This window comes from Engraulis encrasicolus, chromosome 18 (genome assembly GCF_034702125.1).
Source record: "Engraulis encrasicolus isolate BLACKSEA-1 chromosome 18, IST_EnEncr_1.0, whole genome shotgun sequence".
In the NCBI taxonomy this organism is placed as follows: domain Eukaryota; kingdom Metazoa; phylum Chordata; class Actinopteri; order Clupeiformes; family Engraulidae; genus Engraulis; species Engraulis encrasicolus.
Window position 1 is genome coordinate 30,897,377 of NC_085874.1, and position 10,000 is coordinate 30,907,376.

At 44.0% G+C, this 10,000-nt stretch overlaps 1 protein-coding gene across 1 annotated transcript in view; it reads right to left on the reverse strand.

Moving 5' to 3' along the window:
• The window catches only part of LOC134468205 (kelch-like protein 6), a 435,670-nt gene that overhangs the window by 351,526 nt on the left and 74,144 nt on the right, over nucleotides 1-10,000 (reverse strand). Inside the window, exon 2 of the mRNA XM_063222145.1 lies at nucleotides 6,333-6,418. The gene's annotated coding sequence lies outside the window, so the exon portion shown is untranslated. The remainder of the gene's footprint in view (nucleotides 1-6,332; nucleotides 6,419-10,000) is intronic.

The following is a 10,000-nucleotide window of genomic DNA, read 5'->3' on the forward strand; positions in this document are numbered from 1 at the left end:
AGTGTGTAATAATGAACACAGTGCCTCAAGGTTCATGCGGCTCAGAGCCGCTAAATCAATCAGTTGAGATGGGCCTACTGAGGTTCCCATCTCCGCTCGTTCTCCCACAATCTTTCTCTCTCTCCATCATCTCTTTCACTTATCCTCCCGCTCTCTCGCTCTACGTCTCTATCTCTGTCTCTGTCTCTCTCTCTTGCCCTCTCCCTGTACTGTATCTCTCTCTCTCTCTCTCTCTCTCTCTCCATCTTACTTTCTCTACATTAACTCTTTCACTTGTACTCCCTCCCTCCATCTCTCTCTCCATCTCTCTCTCTCTCTCTCTCTCTCTCCCATTACTGACAAAAGCTTGAATGGGCCAAGTGAGGTCGCCCACTTCTCTTTCGCCACACTGCAATCTCTCTACCGTTCTCTACTTTCTCTCTCCTCTCTTTCTATCCCTTTCTCTACCATCATGGGCATGAGACAAGATGGGCCAACTGGGGTGCTGCACACTCCAATCTGTCCTCTCTCTCGCTCTCTCTCTCTCTCACTTTCTCTCATGCGTTGTGGGGCACAACTGCATAAAGCTGGGCTTACACTGTGCGACTTTTTGCCAGATTTTGCCACGATTTGTCACTCGCACAAGTTTTTGGGAGTTGGGCCGATTTCTTGCTCAATTGCAGGACAATCGTGAGTCTCGCATCGTCTAGTGTACATGGGGTAGCGACAAGCAATTTAATCTCACAATCATGCAATCATAGGGTCACATGAAAATCAAAACTGTTTGAAATCCAGGTCGTGCTCCTGAGTAAATCGCACAGTTAAAGCAGTGCTATGACCCAACACATGCACTAATGAATGCGGCTGTGCGATTCAGTCTAAAGCGCGTCCTCATCTCCAACCTCAGGAGCGTATAATGTGAGGACGTGAGTCGTGACATATGAACTTTTAAATCGCGAAATTACCTCGTGCAGTGTGAGCAGGAGCTTAATACCCACGACTGAAAATATCGCACAGTGTATGCCCGGCTTTAGTTGGACACAGGGATAACGGGATTGGGGAAGTCAACTGGAAGTGGACTTTGTGAGGTTGTGGGTAAAAGATGGACAGGATATTGCACAGGAAATGTACACATTCACAATAGTGAATGGTAAATGGACTGCATTTATATGGCGCCTTTTCCACTACTTCGAGCACTCAAAGCACTTTACATTGTATGCCTCACATTCACCCATTCACTTTCACACCGGTGGCAGTGGCTGCCCGCAGGGTACCACCCTGCCACTAGGAGCAACCTGGGGTTAAGTATCTTGCTCAAGGACACATCGAAGGGTCAGGCAGAGAGGTGCTCGAACCTGCAACCTTTGAATTGCAGAACGGCTCCTCTTCCACCTGAGCCAGCACCGCCCAAAGTGATTCCTGGTTTTGTCACTTTCCCTGACAACGCATCTTTGGAATTTTTCAATAATGCAGTCTTATCTTGTGTCTTGTTTCAACAATTACACACACACACACACACACACACACACACACACACACACACACACACACACACACACACACACACACACACACACACACACAGTGTGTCAGTGTCTTGTCTCTCCTCTGTATTATCTCTTGTTCTCTGCTCTGAGCTCAGTCTCTTAGTTCAATCCATAAATCCATCTCTCTCTCTCTATCTCACTTACTTAATTATCTCTCTTTCTCTCTCTGTCTGTCTGTCTGTCTGTCTGTCTGTCTGTCTGTCTCTCTCTCTCTCTCTCTGTGCATGTCTGTCTGTGTGTCTGTGCGTGTGTGCAATTCCCTGGCATCATCTGATGTGCTTTTGTGTGTGCGTGTATGAGTTCTGAGTATGTGTGTGGGCGTGTGCATGTGCGTGTGTGTGAGCGTGCATGCGTTTGCGTGTGCGTGCGTGTGTTTGTGTGCGTGTGTGTGTGCGTGTTTGTGAGTGCGTGCGTGCGTGCGTGCGTGCGTGCGTGCGTGCGTGTGTGTGTGTGTGCGTGCGTGTGTGTGTGTGTGCGTGCGTGTGTCCTTCCCTAACCCCCTGTACTCATTAAGCCTTTGCTCATTATTGCTTTATCAAAGGCAGCCTAATTTACACTCATCAGCCTTGATTTCCACGCTCTTGTCACATGTATAATCATCAGACTTCCTGTCCATTGTTGTCACAAGTACAATTCCTCACAAACGTAGTCTGCTTGATTTAGCCATAAATGACTTGGTTTTGTCATATGTAGCCTTTAATTCCTCGCAGTCAGCATGTATAGCTTTGTTGTCTGTATAATTCCTCACGAATTGGGACTCGATGAGGCTGTCATATGTCTATATACCCTAGAGAAAATGTTATGTGCAGACTGAAGTATGCACACAGTTTTGTAATGTTTTATTTTAAAAGCCCTTCTAGGGACGGGCATTGGAAATTAGCCAAGGCTAAAATGCTATGATACTATTCTGTTGGGTTTGTATAGCCTACTGTACATGATGTGTATCTGTCCCTATGAAATAAACCTGAACTGAACTGATATCATGAAATATCATGAATATCAAGACGTCAATGTGTTATGTGCATGCTGTACATACATAAGAATAATAAGAAGTATCAATAAATGAGCATATGATGTACACATGCTGTAGAAGGCATATTAGGCAGTTGTGGCCTAATGGTTAGGGGCGTGGGCTTAAGACCAGAGGGTTGTGGGTTCAAATCCCACCCTTGCCTCCCCCCCATACCTCCATCCAATGTTCCAGTGACTGTAACCAATATATCCTGTAAATATGTAACTGTAAGTTGTTTTGGATAAAAGCAGCAGCAAAGTGTAATGTACTGTAATGCAAGCACATAGACATTTTAGTTTATGTGCAAATAGAGCAGGGGTCCCCAAACTAAGGCCCGGGGGCTGGATGGGGCCCACCAGGCCCCTTTGACCGGCCCTCCACCTCTCTGCACCTCACTATTTGAACTGGCCCAACTAGAAGCAATCCTCACAGAAAAAAAAATAATGATAAAATATATTTTTAAAATACATTATTTTGTTTATCAACAGGCCTTCCTACAGTTTAATTTTCACTAACTTAGTGTGAATCACCAGAAGTTTCTTGTCTTGATAGTTTCTCGTCTCACTTTTTTACATGCTTCTCGTCTCACTTTTTTACATGCTTATTAGAAATTAAAAGGAATACCTATGGTATTTCAAATTGAACAACATGTGAAGTACCGTATTGGCCCGAATATAAGACGTGGTTTTTGTTCTAAAAATAGTACTCTAAAAAGGAGGGTCGTCTTATTTCCGCGGATGGGTTAAGAGATTGTTTTGTCCATATCAAATTTGCAGATGCTTGTTTCGTTATGACAGTTGCACCGCACGTCTATCAACTGTCAATGTCAACGCGATGCGGACGACAGTGCAAGGGGAAAAACACAAGTCAATCGCGGCTCGTTGCTCTGCTTTTATTTGTGTTTGGTTTTACAGTCTCATCAGGAAAGCTTTAGTCGTTCTCTCTGGTCAGCCGATAACACCACTAGAAACTAAAGAAATGAAGGGTGATTTGACGAACAACCTGTAGGCTAAGTTTTGGATGCTGTCATCAGCCAATCAATGGTCATCTGTGTGTGCGCGAGAAAGCGGCGCCTTTGACAAGCGGTGCCTTTTGACGATATGCCTCGCAACGATGCAACAACACAGAATAATGGTTAGGGCAAGAGATTGTCTTGTTCATATAAAATCACTAGGAGTTTTACCCTTGGTACGAAATGAATATCAATCGGACTTTTAATGTCAACGTGGTCCTGATAGGCAGCGCATGGGTTTCAAGTGCAATGCGTCAATCTGCCTTTGGTCACGTTCGGTTTCTACAGTCCAACGGAAAACTTTGGATGCATAAAATGAACGGCGATTTGGCGAGATGGCTGCTGGTTAGATATTGCTGTCAACTAAGCATTTCGCAAAATCTGTGCATTGCACAATAAATTGCCTATCTCTACTGGACTGGTTGCCTGGCTGGCGCAGACTAATGCTCTGAGTGTAGGCTATGTTGCGTCGCACTTTAAACAGGCGGGCCCAGACGGCTGTAGCCTGTAGGTGCCTATTGGCGCTTGACAGGGGAAGTGAGTAAAGAAAGGAAAAGGATATGAGTAGCCATCTGTGGTCTTATATCATGGAAATTCCATGAAAATTATATTGTGAAATTTGTTCTTTGTAAAAAGCCTCAGATTTTCCAACAAATTAAAAACTGCATTTTGAGAAAAGTTTCCAATGTGAAACAAAATTAAGTCTTCAAAAAACTTGTTTCCCCAAAACATGAGCCTGAAAATGGGGGGTCGTCTTATAATCAGGATCGTCTTATATTCGGGCTAATACGGTACTCATTTCTTTTGCAAATCACTTGTGATGATGAACTATTTTTTTCTAGAAATTATGGCTATAACAGGCAGTGGCCTAGTATACAGCCCACATGATTGATCCCGGCCCCTGATCACAGTCAGGAACGATAATGTGGCCCCCAGAGAAAAAAGTTTGGGGACCCCTGAAATAGAGTATGTGTGCCTATGTGCTACAGTATGGGTATGCAAATGTATACAGTATCTCTGTATATGATTGAATAATGGAATTAAGTACAGCTTGTCTTAAATATCTTTTGTTTCTTCATAGCTGTATATCATGCAGGGACATCATTATTCCATGCAGATCCTGATCCTGTTGGATAAAAAAGTGTGAATATTTTACACTGACCTTGAACTTGAAATTGAAGTGTGTAGGCTATATGTATATGCACCGCATACTGTATGTGTGTGCTTATGCAAAAGTGTATGTGTGTGTATGTGTACTGTATGTGTATGAACGTGTATTTCTGCTGTATTTGTACTGTATGTGTTTATATGTGTATGCGTATAAAGTATGTGTGTCTACTATGCTGGATGCATATAAGTCTACTGTCCACACACACACACACACACACACACACTCGCATGCACACATACAGTACACACACACAGAGGGACACACACAGCAAAATGCTGTGCAGTACAGCTCAGTGTTTAGTGCTGTGCTGTACTGGGCCGAGGAGTTGGGGGAGTGGGCTGTGTGTGTGTGTGTGTGTGTGTGTGTGTGTGTGTGTGTGTGTGTGTGTGTGTGTGTGTGTGTGTGTGTGTGTGTGTGTGTGTGTGTGTGTGTGTGTGTGTGTGTGTGTGTGTGTGTGTGTGTGCGAGAGTGTGCATGTGTGTTTCTCTCTGTTTGTGTGCATGTCCGTTCATCCATGCATGTGTGCGTGCACGCGTGTGTGCCTGTAAGCGTGCATGTGTGTGTGTGTGTGTGCGTGCATGTGTGTGTGCATCAGAGAGGGTCTCGGCGTGGCCAAACTAATAAGGCGAGTCCCTTAAATGAGGTTACGTGCCTGTCTGGAGTCATTAGGGAGGCCGCCACTCCCCAGTCCACCAGCCGCCTGACCCCCTTCTCTCCTCCAACCCCACCACCACCACCACCACCACCACCCACTCTCCCCAACCCCACAGCCAATCAAATCAGCAGACTGACCCTCTGCTCAACCCAGTACCCAATCAAATCAGCAAGCTGACCCCAATGCACGACCCGTCAGCCAATCACATCAGCTAAGCCACTCATTACAAGTCTGCAGACGGGGGCTGAGGGATGTGTGTGTGAGTGTGTGTGTGTGTGGGGGGGGGGCGTTGGTAATGGCAGAGACACTCGGCCACTTATAACAAGGACACTGGAATACTATTAAGAAGGACACTAGACTGGTATGAATGAGGGCACTGGTGAATGACATCAGACTGTTTATACGAGCAGGGCTAGACTACTATTTGCAAGGTCGCCATTGAGGACACTAGACCCCGTCGTATAACACAACTACGCCACTTATGACAAGGGCACTAGACTACTAAGCATTTTAACAAGGGCAAAGCGCGCTACAAAAGCCAATAAAGAGGGACCTCGGAAACCTATAACAAGCACATCAAACAAAAAAAGTGAAGCACTCTGGTATGGCATAGTGTATGTCAGCGGTCTCCAATTATGTTTCTCCAATGGCCAAATTATGTAGAGCAAATGAGGATGCGGGCCCAAACGCCAACCCACAGAGAAACAAGTCAGATGCCTGGGCACAGAGCACAGATTTTCGCAGTTCCGTTTTCACTTCTTGTCAGTGTGTGTTATTAGATCTAGTAACTCTCTGTAAATGCTTTGGAGAGATATCATGACCCACTGAAGTTTTAGTGATCAGAAATCACACACATTTAATTTGTTCTGACAACATGGCATGCCAAATGTTTTGCCATGCCCGGATCAGCTCTCATCTATAGTAAGTAAATATACCTCCGTCAGAAAGCTACTCACCTTTCTTGGTTTTGTAGTGGTGTTCTAGTTGCCCATGTATAGTTATCTCTGTCCCACTGAGCTGCTTGTGCTGGTATTCATTGTATCTGTGGAAAGAAAAACAGGGTACATTTTAATATTTTATATTAAAGGCATCCTTCAAATTGTAGCCTGCCTCTATTAGCTTTTTTTTGTTAATAATAGACCCAGTTATTATTTGAGGAAATGTGCTATATTACCTGCCGTTACTAATTGAAAGATAACACCAATATTGTTTACACATTCAAAATGGTAAGATATTGGGTGTGCTCAGATGACAGACCATTTAGTCAAGTCAAGCTACATTAAGTCAAGTCAGCTTTATTATCAATTTCTTTACATGCACTAGTCATACAAAGAATTTAAATTATTGAATTGAAATTGAAATGTACTAATAATAACAACAACAGGCCAAGCAACGAAAAGCAATGATTAGACCCAGCTATTATTTGAGGAAATATACTATAAAACCTGCAGTTTAAAAAAATGAAAGGTGACACCAATATTGTTTACACATTCAAAATGATAAGATATTGGGTTTGCTCATGTCAAAGACCATTTACTACTAATAATAGCAAAAGGCCAGGCACGAGAAGCAACGATGCTGTGGGAAGGAAATGCACGGCCGTGTAATGGAGTGGACAACATCATTACAGAACGGACACCTTGGGGAAAGAAAGAGAGAGAAGCCGGCAAATGAGCTACTGCCATGGCAACCGGGTCTCCAAAACATTCCGCTGGATGCATGAATCAATCTGATAACAGGGGCAACAAATACATTTAGCGGCTGATTGGTAGCCTTTTAGCGGTGTTTTCCTGCTCGCATTGAGCTAATATTTATGGTCGGCCCATTTCTCTCTTCACTTGTCAAAATGGAAATAAATCTAATTTGTCAAGGCTGCCCTCCCGCCCGCGCGAGTGAGTGAATGGCGCGGTAAAGCCTGCCATGTGGTACGGTGCCAAGATTACCTGGCGCTGTTTATCAATGCCGCCGGTGGTCTATCGAGATGGGCTGCAACCGTCGAGATGAGCTAGCCGCTAACATCGCCCACATCCAAACCCTGATGCTCACCAATAGGGGAGCTAATGTAGCACATTGCAATGGACTGGTATACAGTAGTAGCTCAGCCCAACGGATAACTCATATCGGGTGGTGTAGTGGTTAGGGAGTTGGACTGTAGATCACAGAGTTGCAGGTTCAATCCCCACCCTTTCCAATCCCTTCCTCCATCCATGGCTGAAGTGCCCTCGAGCAGGCACCTATACCCAACACTGCTCCAGGGACTGTGACAAATACCCTGTAAATATCTGTAAGTCACTTTGGATTAAAGTGTCAGCTCAGTGAACACAAACTCCCCTGCCTTAGATGCAGCGCTACGCTAGATGCATTTAAACACTTACAGTGTAGGACCAACACTATGAAAGAGACTATTAGACTACTAGAATATTTCTAACTTTACTTGACGCCGGCGTCATACACATGACATGTCAGTGTCATAATAGTGTCAAAACAGTGTCATGACACAGTCATGGCCAAGTTATAGAGAAAGTTTATATCTAATCATAATGTCAATGTCATAAACGTTTTATGGTCATAAAAAGTTGACATTGTTTGGGCTGTCTGTATCATAACCAACACTGTCACGTAATGGCATTGACATAATATTTATGACACGTGCATGCATTATGACACTGTTATGACACTGATACGTCACACGTATGATGCCGGCATCAAGTACAGTGTTGCCAATAGTTACGTTTACAGGAACACAACTCACATTATGTCACATACATTATTCTCACACAACTCACGCAAGTCATATTCATAGTGGCTAAGATCTGTCTTAAATTGGATACACAGCTGACTCAACAGGACCGTTATCACTTCTGACCAAAAAACACAAACAAAATATTTCTTTATTCAATTCCACCGACTTCCACGGAGTAGACAGTGAAACAGCATACTGTGCATACAAAGAAAATCGTTATCATGAGGGAGGTGTACTCATCACTTACGTTGGGTGCATTAAATAAATTGAGAGCTCTATTAGCAATTACACAACAAGACACAAACAGGATACATCCAAACCTGCTGCCTCGAAAGCTAGGGTAGAGCTTTCAAATGTAGCACAATGTTAAAGGGACACTGTGTGAGATTTTTAGTTACCCATTGACTAATGTTAACTTTTTCATGAATACTTACCACCACTATCAAATTCTAAGTATTCATTATGAATGGAAAAACTGCCTTTTTCATACATGAAAAGGGGGATCTTCTCCAGGGCCCGCCATTTTGAATTTCCAAAAATAGCCATTTTTACCTGCAAAAATGACTGTACTTGGACCATAGTAGAACATATTTGTTTATTACTTAGTAAACTTTCATGTAAAGATCACATTTGGCAATAGGCATACCAGTTTCAATGAGCAGCATAGTTGCAGTACCTTTTTTGACCATTTCCTGCACAGTGTCCCTTTAAAAAGGCTCCCCTTCGTTGTTTGAGCAATAGGAGTGCTGGTTAACATTAAAACGTCTCTGCCCTGCCGTGGCCTAAGGGTAGGGCACTGGGTGACTACCCCGGTGACCCAGGTTCGATTCTGACCTGGGCCATTTGCCGAACCTCCCCCATCTCTGTCTTCCGGTCACCTCCCATACTGTCCTATCGAAATAAAGGCAAAAATGCCCTTAAAAAAACATTAAAATGCCTCCTCCTTCTTCTTTAAGATATCAGTTGAGTGCGACCTTCAAATTCTTCCCTTCTGTGTGTAATGGTGTAATACGCTGGCCTGGCTCCGAATCTACAGTATGTGACCATCAGCAGAGCAGTGCGCCGAATAAAGCCAAATAAAGTGTCGCGTTTTTATATTAAAAAAACACAACACGCACAAAACACATTGACAAACACATACACACACACACACACACACACACACACACACACACACACACACACACACACACACACACACACACACACACACACACACACACACACACACACACACACACACACACACACACACACACACACACACACATATATACACCCGTATCTATGTGTCCATCAGCAGAGCGGTACGCCACTCGCTCTATGATATATAAAAGAGGTCGTGTTGGAGCCATTATGCTGTGTCTCCGGGATAATCTCCTGGCAGACCTGATACGATCTCTTGTGTGTGCGTGTTTGTGTGTGTGTGTGTGTGTGTGTGTGTGTGTGTGTGTGTGTGTGTGTGTGTGTGTGTGTGTGTGTGTGTGTGTGTGTGTGTGTGTGTGTGTGTGTGTGTGTGTGTGTGTGTGTGTGTGTGTCTGTGTGTGTCTGTGTGTGTAAGTGTGTAGATGTGTACTGTATATCTCTGTGTAAGTATGTCTATTTGTGCACGTGTGTGTGTATATTTGTGTATGTCTGTATGTGTGTGTGTGCGTGCGCGCGTGTGTTTGCATTTGTCTGTCTGTCTGACTGTTGGTGTGATTGTGTGTGTGCGCGTACTTCTGTGTGTGCGTGTGTGTGTGTTTGCGTGTACTTCTGTGTGTTGTTATTGCGTCTCCAAAAGGATAACTTCACCACTGAGAGCCATGCTTTATGTTGAGTCCTGACATTAGGTGTCATATTTACCACCTGTGACAGGCAAGGGTATTACACAGGGCATTT